Raw genomic sequence first — 19803 nt, 5'->3', positions numbered from 1 at the left:
AGTTGATGCAAAGGAATGCTGTTTAATTAAACTTCAGGCTTATAATTCCTTTAAAAATTTCTTGATAGGTTCAACTCCATCTGCTTTATTCATGATGGGAGAAAACAGAGATTAATGTTCTACTATTAAAAGTATTTTTAGGGAATTGGGTGCAATTTTTGAAGCACTGAAGGCATTTCTTATGCATTATAAATTATATGGTAATTAAAAAAAGCACTTTTAAAAATTACCCAGTTTTCCACTAAAGCAAAAATAAGCAATCAATTCACAGAATTGGATTAGCAATTTATGTTCTTTTTTTAAAATTGACAGTTGAAGTATTTCTGCTTTGTTGATAATTAGTTATATACTGTTCTGACTAGTGAAATGTGAAGTTTAAGACTGAGCAATCGTTTTACTAGTTTTTATAGTCAACCCATTGCAGGGCTTTTTCTTCATCAATGCAACTATTTTTAATTATGATTGCTGAATGTTGTTGGATTTAGGATATATGAAGAAATAATGAATGAACCTAAATAATAAAAAGCCAGGCACTGAACAAAATGCATCTTTGCTGTGATCCTATTATTGTGGAGGGGAAGTCAGGCAGCATCCACTCTAAGGACTTCCTCCCTCTTTTATAGTGAATTCTTGCCTTCTTCCTTCACAATTCTCTCAATCAGTACATACACACCCACAGGTGCAGATGTACACACAAAATGCACACTCACACACATACCTAATGAAGAATGTACCATTAGGGTTCACAAGGATGATAAGAACAATTTTAACAAGAGTCCTTTAGTCAAGCAGCAAGGGCATCTGAAAATCAAACTGTGCTCTGCTCACTTAACCCTGGGTCCTGGTTAAGGTCTGCATCTGCTCTAGGGAAGGTGTGGCTTTTTCTATTTCTGCACAGAAGCCCAAGTGGGCTAGCAGCAGCCCTGATGGACATGACAGATTTACTGTCATCATGGCTAGAAAGGAAAGAAAAAAAACCTTCTTTATTCAAGGGAAGCTGAACTCAATGATGAGCTTTACCCCTCAAAAAACTACAAACCAGAGTTAATGGAGATTTGTTGGTAAGACTATACAGATGTGTATGGAAGAAGTAGAAATCATCATAATAGTCACAGTATCATAGCTCATGGGAAATTGAAGTTAAGATACACAAAGAACCCTCCACTGAGTTATAACTGTAATTCATTACTCCAAATTCCACTTCTTCTCCAAAAGTGTGGTGTTTTTTGATATTTATCCTGTTTGGGGTTTGCTCAGTTTCCTGGACATGTATGTTATTCATTTTTATCAAAAATTTGAAAATTTTCATCCAATATTTCCTTAAATATTCCTGATCCCATTTTACCTCTCCGATCCTTCTAGGGTTTTAATTACATAAATGTTAGATTGCTTGATACCATAAATAATTGAAGCTCTGTTCATGGTTTATTTCCATCTCCCTCCCTTGCATCTGTGTGAACAGTTACTATTATCCTATCTTTAAGTTTACTCGTTCTTTATTTTGTCTTGACCAATACGATTCTAATCCTATCCCATAAATATTTTTTTAGCTCAATGAATTCTATTTATTTCTTTTGACAGTTTCTATATCTCTCCTGAAATTTTGTACTGTTCTACCCACTAAACCTGTCTTTTAACATATTTATCAGTTATTTTCAAGTCCTTGTCTGCTAATTCTAAGTTGCCCATGGTTTCGTTTCTATTAAATGTTTTTCTCATAATTATGGCTCATATTTTCCAGCTTCTTTGCCTGACTATTAATGCTTTATTGTGTACTGGACATTGTACATGATATATTACAGAGACTCTGGATTCCATAATCTCTCTCTGAAAAGTGTTGACTTGCAGTATAATGAATCAATTTGTCTTCCAGAGGCATGGATTTAGGTTTTGTTAGGGTGGGCTTATTTTGGTTTTACCGTCTCTAGGATGTATGCTTTACTCTTGGGACATGGTCTTCATTTCTTTGATATATCCTTCTGGATTTTCAATAGAAAGCCAAAGATTTTTACCAAGCCTCTCTATCTCCTACTTGGAACTCCAAATTCTGATTCTCGAGTTAAAACATATGCTAAAATCTCTGTTTAGTTCTTCCAGACTTCCACCTGTTGTTTTCCTCTAGTTTATATGAAGTCTTACCCTCTGTATGTAAGTTTCAGATTCAACTAAAGACTTGCAGGGAATTTTGCTGAGGATTTTGAAGGTCTCCCTTTTTAATCCCTTCTTTCTAGAATATCTTCTCTCATCTTCCACCCCAATTCCGTTTTCTCACCTTGTTAGGGTTCCATTTCCACAAATGTGTGTGAACTGGGGAGTCCTGTCAAGGGAAGAGCCAAATAAATGTGGATCTCAATTCAGTTTCGTTTGTTCAAGGACTGAATCTTTTTCAGTTTCTGTCTACTCTTGGTTATTTTTCAGTATTTTCAATTCACTGTTGTTGTTGTTGTTTTTCTTTTGCCCTAAGATTATAGTTATTATTGTTAGGGAGGTATAAGGTACTAGAAGTTGGGAGTCTCCTATTGTTTTATGTCTCATCAAAATTAAAGACTAAGTCATTACCCTGACATTAAAAAAAAGTATTAATTGGAACCCTATCAGCTCTGACATCACCTCCTCTTACTCTCCATTTTATTTATTCAGGTCCAAGTACACTGGTTGCTGCCTGTTCTTTGAATGCACTGAGTAAGACCTGTCTCAGGAACTTTGGACTTGCCTCCAAAACTCAGTCACAAGACACTGCTATGACTCACATCTTTATTTCCTTCAGATCTCTACTCAAGTGTATCCTCATCAGTGAGGCTTTCCTTGGCCACACTAAATAAATGTCAACCCTCAAATGAGCTTTTTATCTTCCTTCTCTGCTTCTTTTTCTCTTTTGCCTTTATCAGTATCTAATATCTAACATTTTATGTATTATATATAATCACATATATATATTATGTTCATTACATTTATTTATTTATTTATTTATTCATTCATTCATTCATTTATCGTCTGTCTCCCTTTCTAGAAAATCCATGATGGCAGGGATTTGTTTTTCTGTTTTGGTTTACTGCCAGAGCTCTAGTACCTTGTGTATTCCCAGTATTGAGAAAAGAGTTCCTGATACATAGAAGACACTCAAAAAATATTTTTGACTCAATTAATGAATTAATGAGTGAACAACCTTAGGTGCCTTATCTGCTACTGTACTAACATGTTTTCAAGAATTAGCCTGTTAGGAGGGAACCAGTACTTCCTTGGCCTATATTCTTGCTTAAAGCCACACATTTGCAGGCAACATGATACAGAAAATGAAGGTCTGAGTTTGATAGGACAGATCATTCTGATATTACTTTCCAAAATTGACAAGAAACCTCTTCTTTCATCCTACACAATAAATTTTCTTTATTGTTAATGAAAATGTAAGAGGTAATGAAACTAAACATATAAGGAAACATCCTATATATCCATGCGTTTAATTAAATGTTTTTACAGAGACAAGTAAATAGTATATTAAGTGAGCCAGATAAAACTGTGGTACAGCCACTTTTTTCTCATTACAAAATAAAGTTGAGACTGATTCTCATGGGATAATCTGCTCATGTAATTTGCACAGCTCAAAAGATTCTAATTTAAAAAAAAAAATCTACCACCTTACATTTCTCTACAGGTTTTTTGAACAATTATAAACCATAGTGTTTAAATGAATAGAATTTTCCTTCAAGAAGACTAATCTGAGAAGTGACCATTTGGGATTAGTTGAAGAATAAAGTAGCACATGATTTTTATTAAAAAAAAAAGATTCAGTATTCAGTGTCTTTGGGAGAAAACGCCCTCCTTTTCAATCACTTAGGTACTTCAAATGTGATTGACATTTTTCTTTTATAGTCCATAGAACACGGAACATATAAAGTAGGCCAGACCAACATGCTATTATTAGTTTTGGCTAGAAAAAGTCTATCTAACAATAAATAAAAATTGATTACCTCCTACATACAAGATATGATAGCTGGCACTGTGGAATATGCATTCCAAATGACCACTTGTGATTTTCTTTTGATATATAATTTCTTTTGGTTATGTTTATAACTATTGGGAGATGTGTTTCTACTCCATACATTGTTGGATGGTAATGATTACTCAGTGGTAATTGGAAAGGAATTATAAGGTCCACCTCAGGAAAGAGAATGCAGCTGATAGGCCCTTTTGCGTCTTATAAAATTATAAAAATCTTATTTTCCTTATTTTTTTCAATCAGAGGGCTGATTTTAAAAGTTTATAATTACAGATATAAATATGACCTTTTCTTTCTTTCTTTCTTCTGACTGTTTTCATAACCGAAGATTGACAAAAACATTGTGCATGACAATTTTAATGTGGGGACTAAATTATTATAGGAAAAGCCTGTGAATAAGTAGTCTTGAATTATCATCAGTGCAGGGAACAGGCTATAATCATAGAGAGAAAGTGTTAGCATATGTATTGTAAGATTGAACCAATTACAAAGAATAAAAGAAAAAGCAATATTCTTTGAAGACAATGCAAAAGAACTTTGTAAGGTAGATTTGCCTTTAACTAGAAATTGGAATGATTTACTTCTATAGCTCTGATTTAACCTCTTCCTATTCCTGCTTGCTTTAAGGTTTAACCATACTTTTTCTATCCTTTCATAATCTAACTGGTTAGTTAATTTTACACATTAGGATTAAAAGAAAAAAAAAAAGATAAAATCCAAAGGGAGAGAGAAGGGACTAAAATGATAACTAATAATCATACAAAAAAGCTTAACTTTACTTAGCCATTGCTATTCACGAGGCAGAGTGGTGAAAGTTTTAAATGAATTATTTCCTTTAATAATAACAAAATCACTATGTAGTAGGTGCTATCACTATTTCCATCTAGAAGAGAAAACAGAGAGGTTAGATAGCTTACCAAAGCCATCTAGCTACCAAGCAGAATAACTTGAACCCTGGGCTGAGTTTTTTCTGTGTGTGTGTGTGCATATGCATATGCATGTGTATGTGGAGGTATGTGTGTTCTTTATAGAATATTACATATAGAAGTCATCTGTTATTTGAGATACCCAACACCTTTTGAACACCATCTTCTCATTTTGCTAGTGTCCCATATACTGACTCTTACCTTCCCAAAGTGGAACTCAGAATGCTTACTTTCTTGATCTCCCTTTAAGCTAAGTTGCATTTAAATGATTCTGCAGATATCCCAACTTGAGACTCTAATTCAGAACCAAGCAGTGTGAGAAAAGGCTCTGTGTGGGCAAGGTTCTGAGCATGCCATGTGTTGCTCTGGCCTAAGTCATGACAGAAGCATGTAGTTTTGTAAATTAGCTACAGCATTTGCAATAATTTTTAGATCCTAACAACTGATGTATGGGCAGAATAGTGGTGGCAGCAGCAGCAGTTTCCTCATCAGTCAAATTCTACAGTGTGATTCTCATATTCTAACTGGAAGCTCATCTTCAAGTCCACTTTTCTGGCACTACTAACAATTCTATGAACTACATAATAACTTCCAACAAATGTATTTTGTGCTTCAACTAGCCAAAATGGAATTGGGTCGACTTGAGATCTCTGACTAAGATAATCATATTTTATGGTACATGAATGCTTTCAAAAACTGTTTAATCCAAACCTTTAAAATCTAAGAGTAAAGTATTGTAGAAGAACTTTATCAAAAAAAAAAAAAAAAACATGTGGAGACTCAACTACATGCTATTAAAAAAACAATTGGTCAGTGAAGAAGTCAAAGGGGAAATCAAAAAATACTGCAAGAGAAACAAAAATGAGAAAACAACACTGCAAAAATCTATGGGATGCAGCAAAAGCAGTTTAAGAGAGAATTTTATGGTGATACAGGCCTACCCTAAGAAAACAAAAAAATCTCAAATAAACAACCTAACTTACCATCTAAAGCAATTAGAAAAAGAACAAACAAAGCCCAAAGTCAACAGAAAGAAGGAAATAGTAAGTATCAGTGAGAAAATATATAAAATAGACAACAAAAAAAAAACAATAGAAAAGATCAATGAAACCAAGAGCTGGTTTTTTGAAAAGATAAACAAAACTGATAAAACTTTAGCCAGGTTCATCAAGAAAAAAAAAAGAGAAAGGTTCCAAATAAACAAAATAATAAATGAAAGAGGAGAACTGACAACTGATATCACAGAGATAAAAAAAAAAAGCATAAGAAAATACTGCAAACAGTTATACAGCAACCAACTGAACAATCTAGAAGAAATGGACAAAGTTCTAGAAGTATACAACCTGCCAAGACTGAATCAAGAGGAAACAATTTGAACAGACTGATCACTAGTAGTGAAATTGAATTTGTAATAATTTTTAAAAACTCTCAGTAAACAGACAGCTTTACAGGGGAATTCTACCAAACATATAAAGGAGAACTAATACCTATACTTCTCAAATTATTCAAAAAAAATTGAGGAGGATGGAACACTCCCAAATACATTCTATGAGGCCAACATTGCCCTGATACCAAATCCAGACAAAGACACTACTAAAAAAGAAAATTACGGGTAAATATCTCTGATGAATATAGACGTAAAACTTCTCAACAAAATATTAGCAAACTGAATCCAACAATAAATAAAAGGATCATACACCATGACCAAGTTGGATTTGTTCCAGTGACACAAGGATGGTTCAATATTTAAAATCAATCAATGTGATACACCACATTAACAAAAGGAAGGATAAAAATCACAAGATCATCTCAATAAATACAGAAAAAGCACTTGACAAAACTCAACATGCATTTATGATAAAAACTCTCATCAAAATGGATACAGAGGGAACATATCTCAACATAATAAAGGCCATTTATGACAAACCCATAGCTAACATCATACTCAATGGTGAAAAGCTGAAAGTCTTTCTTCAAAATTCAGAAAGAAGACAAGGATGTGCACTCTTGCCACTTCTATTTTAAAAAGTTTTGGAAGTCCTAGCCACAGCAATCAGACAAGAAAAAGAAATAACATGCATCAAAATTTTAAAAGAAGTAAAACTGTCACCATTTGCAGATAACATGATACTATATATAGGAAACTCTAAAAAGTCCACCAAAAAACTATCAGAACTAAGAAATTAATTGAGTAAAGTTGCAGGATACAAAAATTAATATACAGAAATCTGTTGCTTTTCTATACGCTCAAAATGAACTGTCAGAAAGAGAAAGTAAGACAAAAATCCAGTTTACAATTACATCAAAAAGAATAAAATACTTAGGAATAAACTTAACCAAGGAGTTGAAAGATCTATGCTCTGAAAACAAAACAAAACATAAAACACTGACAAAGGAAACTGAAGATGATACAAAGAAATGGAAAAATAGCCCTTGTTCATGGTTGGAAGAATCAATATTGCTAAAATGGCTACACTACTGAAAGCAATATACAGATTTAATGCAATCCCTATCAAAATACCCATGACATTTTTCACAGAACTAGAACAAATAATCCTAAAATTCATATGAAACCACAAAAGACCCTGAATCGCCAAAACAATCTTTAAAAAGAAAAAAAGAACAAAGCTGGAGGTATCATGATCCCTGACTTCAGACAGTACTACAAAGCTACAGTAATCAAAACAGTAAGTACTGGCACAAAAACAGAGACAGAACAATGCAACAGAATTCAGAGCCCAGAAATAAGCCCAGGCACTTATGTCAACTAATCTACAACAAAGGAGGCAAACATATACAATGGAGAAAACACAATCTCTTCAATAAGTGGTGCTGAGAAAACTGAACAGCTACTTATAAAAGAGTAAGATTAGAACATTTCCTCACACCATATACAAAAATAAATTTAAAATGGATTGAAGACCTAAATGCAAGAACTAAAACCATAAAGCTCCTAGAACAGAACATACGTGAAATACATTTTGACATAAATTTCAACAATATATTTATTGGATGTATTTCCTAAGGCAAAGGAAACAAAAGCAAAAATAAATGGGATCTGATTAAATTTAAAAACTTTGGCACAGCAAAGGAAACCATCAACAAATGAAAAGACAACCTACTGAATGGTAGAAAATATTTGCAAACAATATGATGAATAAGGGGTTAATATTCAAAATATATAAACAGCTCATATAACTCAATATAAAATAAACAAACAATCTAATTTTAAAATAGGCAGAATACCCAAATAGATATTTTTCCAGAGAAGATATACAGATGGCCACCAGGCCACCAAGACGCTAAACATCACTATTATCAGGGAAATGCAAATCAAAACCACAATGAAATATCTTTTTGTATCTGTCAGAATGGCCATCATCAAAAAGAACACAAATAGCAAACATTGGAGAGGATGTGGAGAAAAGTCCACTGTCGGTGGGAATGTAAATTGGAGCAGTCCCTTTGGAAAACAGAATGGAGGTTCCTCAAAAAACTGAAAATAGAACTACCATAACATTCATAAATTCCATTTCTGGGTATATATCCAAAGAAATCAAAAATACTAATTTGAAAAGATGCATGCACCCCAATATTCATGGCAGCATTATTTATAATAGCCAAGATATGGAAGAAATCTAAGTGTCCAACAACCAATGAATGGATAAAGGAAACAGTCACAGATATAGAGAACAAACTAGTGGTTACCATTGTGGAGAGGAAAAAAAGAGAACTTTATCTCATGGTTAAGGGATGTGTCTTAAACTTCAGTGAACTAGAGTGGGCACTGATTATTTATTTAACTTGTTACTGTTTATAAATAAAGTGCTATAGTCAAGTTACTTTTAGTATTTATCATTGCCATTAGGAAGTACTGAAAAAAATACCTTTTAATGTCACAGAAATTTTGCATTGTTTAGTATAAGCCTAACAAATAACGTTATGCACATTTTAAAATACCAAAAATTTAAAGGTGAGGCTCTAAATATATAAGGGGATAATTTATCATATTCTTTAAGGATAGACTTGTTCTAAAACTAGGAAATGATATTCTCTCTTCTATCTCCCAAAAAGGGCCAGGAGGAAAATATTTAATCCTCATTCATTTAGCAAAATACTACAAAGTGTGTTTGTTTTAATCAGCCAGGGATTAATTGTAACAATGATGTCCTTCTTAAGTCTAATAATGAGGACATGTAGTGACAAAGCAACTTCATCTCAAGGTACTCAAATTACTCCACAAATAGCATCCTATGGTTGGCAAAAGGAAGGTAATAATCGTGATAACAACAGTAACTTCCCTGTAAAGCATTATAGAAAAGACACACATAATGAGTTGGAATTCCAAGCTTCTTATTTCTAATTAATACATCAGTGCACCAGATAACTTTCACCCGGGCTTATATTGATTATCTCTTTTCTTCCTAAGCAAGTCAAAACAATCGATCAGTTGACAAACTCATGGCTGTCCAGTTAGAATGTGACATTTTGAAATAAAATATATAGTTAACAAAATAAGACAAAAAAGACTTAGTACCTGAGTATTGCTCATAAGCAAGTTGTAACGTGTGGATGATACCACAACAGTGGGACCCACTGTAATTTCTTCCAATCATCAATGGTAATAATGACTTATTAAAAATAAACCCAGTAGAATGTCAACTAAGAAATGGAGAAGGATTGATGAAAAATCATTTTTATAACCACCGTAGTAATAACTGATTCAGGAAAACTCATCAATGGATTCTAGTTGTTTTACTAAGAGTACACTGGGGAGAAATATTTACAATCTCAAAATATCTTCCTATAGATTACTAATTAGTTAATTACAAAGGGAAAATGTTTCCTCTATAGTGCAGAAAACTGGCAGACACCACTTTGTCTCTGGTAAAGAAGTACTTTAAGACCCTAAAAATAATCTTTTGCTGATTCTAGTAATAAATGTCTACTCAACTGAGCCTGAAGACTATCCCCATCAAATGGCTGCAGTGTAAGTGACATGGAGGGAACAGTTAGTTATTCTGCTGTGATCCTTGTATTTTCAAAATGCTTGTAGTTGTATGTTTCAGTTGATTTATTATATTTCATTGAGCACACCACAGGAAGCCTCAGCTGACATTCATCAGCCATAGAGTATGCAGTGTCAGAAAGGTTCCGGTTATAACATGTCTAAAAGCCTTAATTCTCCTTTTATAGTTATGTTGACATTCGAGGAAAGCACCATAAAATAAAGAGCCCTATTGAGATAAACACATGCTGTCTTCTGGAGTGTAAAACTGTTGGCAAGGATAACCTCAACTAAATAACCACAGCAGTTGGGCCCAGCATCAAGCATATGTGCGGCACCCCTCTTACATCTCCATTGATGATTGCTGTCAATTGCTATGCTGGGTTTTTTTTCCCCCTTCTTTCACAGTAAAACTTGAGGGTAGGTTTATGGAGTTACTAGAATACTGATACTCAAAAGTTCTTTGGTATTTTGTTTTCATTATTATTCCTCAGCAGTTTGAAGATCAGAGTTCCTCCTTATAAAAGTGACCATGAAAGCTAATGGAATCTTTTTGCTATACAGAAAGCCTTCATTATTTTTGAAAACTTGATTGTCCAACACTTCTATTTAGCTAGACATCTCATTAGACGGACAACCTGAGAGTTTCTTGCCCACTCTGTGAAAACTAGTTTCTCCAATATTCAAAGCAGTCCTATACACTAAAAGTGAAGACAGGAAGAGAGAAAGTCTATATGCAAGGTGACCAACGCCAAAACAGGAGTTAGTCACATAAAAATTCATGGCCTAGGTTATTTACCTCATTAATTCATCAAACGTCCTCATTAATTTTTTTAAAAATGGCCAGAATATAGACTGCTAACAGAAAGTCTTAGCACTGAGCAATTATTGCTATATGCCAGCTTATATGTATTCCCATTTAATCCTAAAAACAACCCTATGAGGATATGCTATCATTATTCCTAGTTTACAGATGAGGGATTGAAGGTTAGAGAGTTTTGGTAATTATTTAGTAAGTGGTGGAGCAAAACCTAAAATTTTGTAGTCTAAATCCAAACACTATGCTCTTTGCCTCTATGTACTGTAGGTTTTTGCAAGAATATTCACACGTTAGCAGCTTATGCTCTACTTACTATGCATTCAAATTTAGAGAGCAGATATTCTGAAGAGTAGACTTCTGAGAGCCTAATATATATTGGGTCCACTGACATCCTTCAAAGTCCAACAACCCCCATTTCTGGGCTGTCACATGTCTGCCTGTGATCCCTCCACAGGTAAAGTACGTTCTTTATTGGGTATATTTCCCTTAACAAACTGATAGCCCCAGGTAATGCCCACCTTATCAGAGTCAAACCCCACTGCCCTTCACGGACCCTAAACCTCTTACCTCACCTACAATCAATCAGAGACTTGTGCACAAGCTGATCAGGCACCTTGTGACCTGACCTTATAAAAGCCCCCACAACTGGCCCTTGGTGCTCATGCAGGCACCCCTCACCTGTGTGGCCCGCTGTTGCCTATAGCAACGTAACTATTGAAACTCTCCTTCGTTCTTCGCCCCAGTGCTCACCCAGGCACCTCTCGTCTGTGTGGCCCGCCATTGTCTACGACAGTGTACCCTAATAAACTACTTTCTATTCTTATACTTTATCTCTGGTAAATTCTTTTACCAATCTGCGTGTCACTGGTTCACCAACCGGCTGCCCCACAACAATACAGATATAAACTTAAATAATAGTAATAACAATAATAGCTAACAAAACTGAATAGGTGAAAAATGCCAACTAAAATATTCATCATCTTATCAACTAACTGTGGTCAACTTCTTTTAAGAAGGTATAATTGTGGACTTTGGTTGATAATAATGTATCCATGTTGGTTCATCGACTGTACCAAATATGCCACAGTGATGAGGGATGTTGAGGGTAGGGGAGCATATATGTGTGGGTGGAGAGGGCTATGTGCGAACTCTGTATTTTCTGCTCAATTCTGCTGTAAACCTGAAACTGCTCTAAAAAAATAAAGTCTAAATATAAAAAAAAACAAAAAAATACATCTTTCATTACACTGTCATACCTTCAAATAATTTAAATGAACTTACATTTCCTTTGATCTTTAAAAAAAAGAAAGTATATACTTAGAATAATAATAAACTAAGTTTGCCACCTATGAATGTAATTTTTTGTGTGAATACACAGCGAGAAGTACACTAATAATCAATATAAGGAGACTTTAACATAATATTCTATTTTATATTTGATACCTTATATTTGATCGATAAAGGATACAGAAACTAAATAACAGCAGAACTGAGTAATGAAATAAGGATGATCCAATACAGCTTTTCTCATGGTGTGGAATGTGAATAGCTACTATAATAAATAAAAAGAGTTTCATGACCAAATAAATTTGGGAAACATTACAAAGTTAAATGATTTTGTAATTGCAGAGATTAATGTGCTAATATGTATTATGAAACACTCAGAAGTAGATTGAATAGACAGTGTTCCTCACACATATTTGGAAACCTTTTTATTTTTTTATGAGCTACCTTGAGTACCACAGAACATATCCTGAGTACCACTGAACACTGAAAATACATACATGTGACTATACAACCAGAAAACAGAGAATATGCCTTCTTTTCCAGGGACCATGGAATATATATAGAAGTAACTATACAATAGGCAACAAAGAAAATCTGAGTAACTTACAAACAAACAAAAAGCAAAAAAAGGAAAGCTTATGTTCCTGGACTTGCAAGTACGGATGCTGGATTGACTTCATGCAGTTACTTGAACTTCCTCCCAGTCCTCACTCTCCCTCCCTTAATTCCCACATACTGTAAAGTAACATTTTCTAAGCCCAAAACTCACAGAACTAGAAGGGAGATGAATGGGTGCTAAGTGACTTAATAAACTAGAGAAAACTGAATCCAAACCTACAGGTGAGGAAAGCCTAGATCCAATTAAATCAACCCCACAGAATCCTAAAATATTCAGGAATTGGCAGCGGCAAATGCCTCTGGAAATGGAGAGGGAGAGGATTGTAAAATAAGGAGAATAATTTGAAAATTTGTTTAAGAAACAGAATCCCAAATCACACTGCCCATCCTAGCACAAAAAAAAGTTAATTTTTTGGAAGAGTTAAAACAGACATCTTCTGGATTGGGGGACACCAGGCACAATTGTATGGGATTAGCATACTGAAAATTATGAAGATTGAATGAACATTTGCTTCCTGAGTCCTGAACATCCCCCCTCCCAGCTCCTTTAACCCCATTTTGGCTCCCAGAGGCTAGCATCAATATTCATGTGCAGGCAGGAAATTAGAATGTCTTCTCTGGAGAAGTCAACTGGCCCAAGAGCAAAGACAATATAACGACATCAGTAGTTTCAGTAAATCAGCCCAGCTGATTCTCAGTAGTGCTCAGAACTTCAAAGCAGATTTTTTTATTCTGCATTCTCAATTATGAGCAAACAATCAGTGATTACAAGACATTTGAGGAAAGCTTCTAAGAAGACCTAACAGGGAAATAATACAACTTGGAGGAAATGGTGACTGTTCAGAAATAAGAAATCTGAAAAAAAAAAAAAAAAACTATAAAGAAGGAATATTTAGATAATTTTAAAGTGTTCTTAGAAATTTTTTTCAAAAGTCATAGCAGAAATTTTAAAATGTTTGAAGATAAAGTGTAGGAAATCACCCAGAAGACAGAGCAAAAGAAGAATGAGATGGAATTTAGTAGAAAAGATAAGCATGTTAGAAGACACATCCCGGAAGTCCAATATCTGAAAGATAGGAATTCCAGAATGAGAGCAGAGAAAAATGGAGGGGAAGTAATCACAGAAAAAAGTTGAAAAATATTTTCAGAAATGAGGGGCATGATCAAAAGAAGCTGCCAGGTATACCACACATTTGAGATAAAATACAAATAAAACGGAGCAGGATCCTATGGGGTCCTCCCTGGTACAAATATTTCCTTTGTCCTCTTTAGGACACAGGCTTCATTCAGCCTCCTAGACCTTCCTTGAGTTCCAAAGGGCAAATTCAAACAGTTGCTAATCAGGGAAGGGAGGGAATGCAGAGACAAGGGAGGAATAGGCAAGAAACAATAGTGCAGCCTTGGGGCAGGATCCTGGTTCCTCCTGAAGGGATATACAGAACAATACCTTTGAGTTCTTCTGCAGGCACTAAGGCCCCCACCCAGGTGGAGGATGGGAACTTCAGGCTGAATACCAGATTCCTGGAGCACCACTGTTACCTCACCCCCAATCAAGCAGAAGAAAGCCACACACCTTGCTGCCCTCACCCCAAATTTTGCCTATAAACACTTTTCCCCCCAAACCCCTGGAGAATTCGGGTTTTTCAATCATGAGCTACTTATCCTCCTTGCTTGACCCTGCAATCGACCTCTCTGTGTTCCAAACCCTGACATTTTGGTTTGGCCTCACTACATCAGACACACAAACTTTTGCTGAGTAACATAAAGATGGCAAGGCACACCGGTTTTAACTTTCAAAACACTAAGATCAAAGAGAAGATTTTACAAGCTTCCAGAAAGAGAGGTAAAATCATATACAAATCATCAGGAGTCAGAATGACATTTAACTTCATAACAGTAACATCAGAAACTAGAAGGCAATGTAGTTACCTACCACCCAAACAAACCATCGGTTAAGAGGAGGTTAGAAAAAAAAGTCATTTTCAGACATTCCTGGCCACAAACAACTACTTCTCATTACTTCTCAGGAATCTAGCGGACAATATACTGTATCAAAATGAGGGAAAAACAGTTTTAGAAAAGGAAGATGTGGGATGTAAGACATACAAGATTCAAAATGAAAGAGAGCGATGAAGGAAGACTCAAGGAAGATGGTCAAAGGAGGTCCAGGATAACTGCTTGGAACAAATGAAGAGGGAAACCCATTCTGTACTGAGGCATATGATAAAGCTCTAATAGAGAGTTCTCGGCAAAAGAGAAATAAATAGAACCCCGGATGTCTCAATATATTGAAAAGAGACTTCTTTTTAAATCTGCATAGAATTTAAGTTTTGAAGGAAGAAAAAGTAGTTATAGCATTCTATATGGCTTAGTTCTAGCATCACGATAGTCTTCATAAAGTATGAAGAGTATTAATCAAAGACAAATTATGATATAACTATGCTTAGAATGATCTGGAAGGTGCAAGTGAGTGTTGAATGTGTGATGAGGAAAGATAATAGTTATCTTCTATAGTGGAAAGTCAATAGAAAATACCTAAAACTGAAAATATAAGAAGCAGAAATGAAAGTATATTACTTATAATATAGAGGTAAATACAAAAAAAATCAGCTGGAAAAGTTCAAAGTCAAAAAACAGCTTAAAGTGGTTGCCTCTATGGAAAGGTAACTGGGGAGAGAGAGGAGACTGTTCTTAAAATTCTTGCTTTAAACAAATCCTGTCTAGGCATTAGACTCTTTATGTGCATGAGTAACTGTTTAAACACTATATTAAAATATCACATTCCTTTCTTACCATACATCTAGAATAAATAAAGTAGAAACAAAAAATAACAACAATAATCAACAAACCTACCTACTTGGAAATTCAAATGTACACTACTAAATAACTCAAGTGTATGAGGGAATCAAAATTATTATTACAGAATATATAGAAAACAATGGACAGCTTATTTCAAAACTCATGTCATGGGCAAAAGCTATATTCAGAGGAAATTTTATGGCCTTAAACATTTATATTACCAAATAAATAAAAATAAATGAAGCATTCATTTCAAGAAGTTTTAATAAGAAAAAAAATAAACCTACGGAAAGCAAAAAGAAGGAATCAATAAAAATAAAAGCAGAAAATAATGTCAGAAAACAGAAATACAGCAGAACTGAAAAAAATATAAAATCTGATCGCTTGAAGAAAATAAATCAGTGACTAACTTAATCAAAAAGAATATAATGCAAATCCAGAAAATTAGAAACAAGAAAACAGAAAGAAAGAACTACAGACACAGAGGAAACAAATACATGAGAATATATCATAAAATTCTATGCCAGTACATTTAAAAACCTGGACGAAATGGAGTATTTTCCTAGATAAATGTGAATCACAAAAGTGCCTAAAGAAGACATAGAAACACTAGATAGACTTGTAACAATGAGAATAATGAAGAAATCAGTGAAAGGTTTACCCCACAAAAATATGTAAAGACTACCTGGTTTAATAATAAATTCTTTAAATCTTTAAGGAAAAGCTATTTCTGATGTGTATAAAGTCTCCCATAATATAAAAAACAAGAAGGAAATCTTTCTATTTATTTTTTATAAAGGCAGTATAATACTGTTGCCAAAATCTGACAAAGACAATATACATAAATTTTAGACGATCTCATACATTGTTATTGCAAAATGCCTGTGACTTTCCAATTTCTCCCTATATATATAAACAAGAGCCACATAGTGTTTAAGAGTAAAATAAAAAAAGCATTTGCATTAAAGTAAGGAAAAATAAAAGCTGCTTGATACATTCCTAATTATTTAAAACTGTCTGTGCCTACTGAATAGAATCTCTAGGGATAGAACGAAGACTCTGAATTTTAATAAGTAAAGAAGTAATTTTGATGCACCCTGAAGTTTGAAATCAATTACACTATAGTGTGCCTTAAACTTACAATACATTGCAATGATAACATTTCAAAGAATCGTCAAAAATAAGATATATACGAGCACTCTGTGAAAGAAGGCTCTTAAAGTAAATGTAAAGTTTCTTGTCCTGTATATATATAAAATCATTCTAGTTTTAAAATATGAGGTATTTCTCTTAAAATTTTGTTCTGGAAGTAAGTACTAGCAAGTCAACCAGATAAGAGAATAAAATATGATATGAAAACACTGGAAAAAGGTAAAAGTAAAATTACCATTTTATGCAGATGCTCTGATGGTATCAAGGAAATCCAAGAAAATCAATTTCAAAACCTATTAGAAACAATAGGAAGCTTCAGAAAGCTATCCCTTCATAAAGTTAATATCCACAAAGTAATAGCTGTTCCATAAACTAACAATACTCTGTTAAATATATAACAAAAGAAAATAATATCAAAATCAAAACATAAAATAGGAATATACTTAAGAGGAAATATGTAGGACCAATTTGAAGAAAACTTTAAAACTTATCTATGGATACTAAAAAAAAAAGACCTTAACTGCAAAGACACACATCCTTCCTTAGACAAAACAGATATATCATTTTAAATGTATCAATTTTATTTAATCAACAAATTCATTGAAATCCCCAGCAAAATCCCAATGAAGTGTTTTGAAATATCCTGAGGAAATAAATCGAAAGAGTATCTGAAAGAAGAAAACTGTGAGACTGAAAGACAATTCTAAAAAAAGAAGAGTAATGGAGAAGCATTGATCTACCATATATGAAAATATAACAAAACATTATTTAATACAGTGAAGCACCAACAAAGAATGAGCTAAACAAATAAATGGAACTGAATAAGTGACCTTTCTAATTACTGAGGAAAAGATGGTATAGTGTATATTTGCTTATTCCTCTCTGACTTTTCTAACAGTAGAGAATTTTTGTTGTAGCGTTCACTCCTTCTTATGTAGTCAATGTGGTTTTTGACCATCTGATCCTACCATCAGCTCCAAATGTGGAAACTGATTGGCATAAACCCATTCAGTACATTCCCTGGTCATAGTTATTGGTTCAGAGGAGAGAATGTAATTTAGGGCAATCTAATCAGTGTGGCTCTCAGAAGCAACTTCTCTGTCCTTCTCCGTGGCTTGGCATGTGGACGTGAAGCTTGGAATTGCTGCAGCTAACTTCTCTCCAAGAGAGATACAGGCGCTAGGATGAAGCAGAAACTCCATGTGACATAGCAAAGAAATGAAGGGAAACTGGGTCCACTAGAAGAACCAATTCTGATTTCCACTGAACACTGGACTTCCAATTACATAAGCCAATAATATCCTGATTATTTGACTCAGATTGAATCTGTTAAAGAGAAAACCACTGGCTCAAAAGGGAGATCACTGTGCGAAAGCCCATGACACCAAACCCAGATTTAAAACCTGACCTAATTGCAGTCTTGGCCTTCCCCAGGAGTGTATCCTTAATTGGTCACTCTGTAATTTTCTAGTTAGCACCCATGAGATAATCTGCATGACAAGACCTCTGCCATTTCTTTCCCACAAAAGAAGATATTTTGGCCTGAAATATCCTTTCTTTTGTTTTGCCAGTAACTTCCTTGCCCCACCCTCCTTTTGCCTATAAAGCCCCTGCATTTTGTACAACTCCTCAGAGTATCTCTCTTCTTGCTTGATGGGATGCTGCCTGAGTCATCAATCACTTAATAAAGACAATTAGATGTTTAAATTTACTCAGCTGAAGTTTTATTCTTTACCAAATCAAAATTTCTGTTACTTGCAACTAAATGCTTTCTGACTGACGCACATATATTATCTAATAAGTTGAGTCAGGGAGACATTTCACACCTTGTTCCTTACATTAAAATTAATTCCAGTTGAATCTAAGATTTACTTACAAGAAAAAAAATAATATACTATTAGAACATATGGACATGAGATTTCTTTGCAAATTTAGTGCTAGACAGATGATAAGGAATCATATTATTCCAAACAGTAGAATTTCCAAATCAATACCAAAATTAATTGTCCCTCTGTATTTTGAACAGACCATCAATGAGGCACAAAAATGCAGGTCTCTGCTCTTGAATAGGCAGTTTTGTCATTTTGATTAGATGTTTCAGTCCTGCCCAATTTTTCTGAGATGATATGTTATGAATGATGTATGATATCCACCATGTCCCCACACCCTGCAGAGGTGCTCTTTGGGAGTTTTCAATGGCCTCAATATATGATTAAAGTTTTATCATTTCTTCTAAGTGCTCTTTGAATGGAAAACATAACTCTTCTACCACAAATGCTATCCTGATCCTAGTTTTTACATTGCTTATTAACAATAAATTATAAATGAGAAATAGGGAGGATTAACCAGTCATTGGATGCTTAGCAACCTAAAACACTTCATTAGTGATTTCAGAGACTAATAATATTTGATGCTACTCCCTTGTGGGCTCAGCTTTATGATTTATTTTTATAACATTTGACATACATTTCATTTCTTCAAAAGATTTTTTTTCTTATAATTGCCTAGTCATGAAGCTGTTGAAGTTTGCAAAGAAGTTTATCCAACTTGAATTGTAAACAGGTAAGAGCTGAAATGAAATCTTTGTGACAAACTAGGTGAATACAGGATAATAGGTATCTAGTGAAAAGGATAACTTTTTAAGTTCTATATCTGAAAACACTGAAGAATGGAAAATTAGACATGATGAAATGGAGAATATACCTCATTCTGAAAATTAAAATTTTAAATTCCCTTCATTCATCCTAAATATATTTATTAAATATGTATGTACTATGTGCCACTTACTAGTGATATGGAGTTAAACCAAGCTAGTTAAGACAATGTCTCTGTCATTGTAGGGATAAAAAGCTAATGGGAAGGCCAGATACTGATCAAATGAAATAGATAACATATTTACAAGAAGAAGCCTCTTATTTGTAAACAACAAAAATATAAACAAACCTAGAAGTAAATGTAAGCATCATCCAAATGTGTTTCTCCCTGAGTTACTAAAAAATAATCATAGACTGTTAGAAAGGAATTATCGAATCAATTTGTCTGACTGCCTTCTTTTACTAATATGAAAACTGGCATAAGAACATCAAATAATTTGTTCTAAGGTAGCCTAGAACTGGCAAAGATAGGACTATAACTAGGTTGTCTGAGTCCTAGTCTAGTATTGTTTCTACCATGTTATACTGTCATTAATGGGAAT

General features: G+C 34.1%; 1 pseudogene; it reads left to right on the top strand.

Annotated features, from left to right (window-relative positions):
• The window catches only part of LOC105065939 (cytochrome c oxidase subunit 7A2-like, mitochondrial pseudogene), a 54163-nt pseudogene that overhangs the window by 20929 nt on the left and 13431 nt on the right, over nt 1–19803 (top strand).

Source organism: Camelus bactrianus, chromosome X, assembly GCF_048773025.1.
Source record: "Camelus bactrianus isolate YW-2024 breed Bactrian camel chromosome X, ASM4877302v1, whole genome shotgun sequence".
In the NCBI taxonomy this organism is placed as follows: Eukaryota; Metazoa; Chordata; class Mammalia; order Artiodactyla; family Camelidae; genus Camelus; species Camelus bactrianus.
Note: the sequence above shows the minus strand (reverse complement) of the source record. Positions and strands in the feature narration are given on the sequence as shown.